Below are 1,132 nucleotides of genomic sequence, written 5' to 3' on the forward strand. Positions count from 1 at the left end.
TGGGTTCAGTCCCACTGTGTGGCACCTTGGGCAAGTGTTTTCTACTATAACCTCAGGCCAACCAAAGCCTTGTGAGTGGATTTGGTAGACGGAAACTGAAAGAAGCCCGTCGTATATATGTATATATATGTATGTATGTGTGTGTATATGTTTGTGTGTCTGTGTTTGTCCCCCCACCATCGCTTGACAACTGATAGAATAAGTACTAGGCTTACAAAGAATAAGTCTTAGGGTCGATTTGCTCGACTAAAGACGGTGCTCCAGCTTGGCCGCAGTCACATGACTGAAACAAATAAAAGAGTAAAGAGTATATGTGTGTGTGTTTGTGTCTGTATTTATCCCCGTAACTTAGCTGTTCAGCACAAGAGACGACAGAATAAGCATCAGCCTTAACAAAAGGATAAGTCCTGGGGTTGGTTTATTCCAGGCACTGCTCCAGCATGGCCGCAGTCTAATGACTGAAACAAGTAAAAGATAAAAGATATGTACACACACACACACACAACAGTCTTCTTTCAGTTTCCATCTACCAAATCTACTCACAAGGCTTTGTTTGACCTGAGGCTATAATGAAGACACTTGCCCAAGGTGCCACGCAGTGGGATTGAACTCAGAACCCTGCTGGGAAGTAACCTTACCACATGGCATGTCTGCACCTATTATAGAAATATAAACAATTTATTGCACATAAACTTTAACATCTAACTAAATTCTATGGAAAATGAATGTTCATTAGTAGAGGTGACCTGGGTATTCAGTGCTAACGAGCTGAAATAACGGCATAATATCAATGTCTCCCATTCTTGTTCACCTATAGGGCAATTTATTTCATCTGGTTTGTGATATTCAGTGTATATTAGCACTCAACATCCTAAAAGGACTTATTCCTGGATGAATCTTGCAGGCAATAAGTGCATAAACAAAACAAATACATCAAGTATGTGACAACAGTAAGTCATAAATTTTTGTAACAGTTATATGTGGGATTTTTTTTTGTTGATATGTTGTACTTTGGTCAAGACATAGATAGATTAAATTTCATTTGTCGGATGTCACATGTGCATAATGGATTGTTGAGAAGTTCATGGAATAAATGACAGAAGGGAATAGTTGAAATTACCTTTATTTTACT

This window comes from Octopus bimaculoides, chromosome 22 (genome assembly GCF_001194135.2).
Source record: "Octopus bimaculoides isolate UCB-OBI-ISO-001 chromosome 22, ASM119413v2, whole genome shotgun sequence".
Taxonomy (NCBI): domain Eukaryota; kingdom Metazoa; phylum Mollusca; class Cephalopoda; order Octopoda; family Octopodidae; genus Octopus; species Octopus bimaculoides.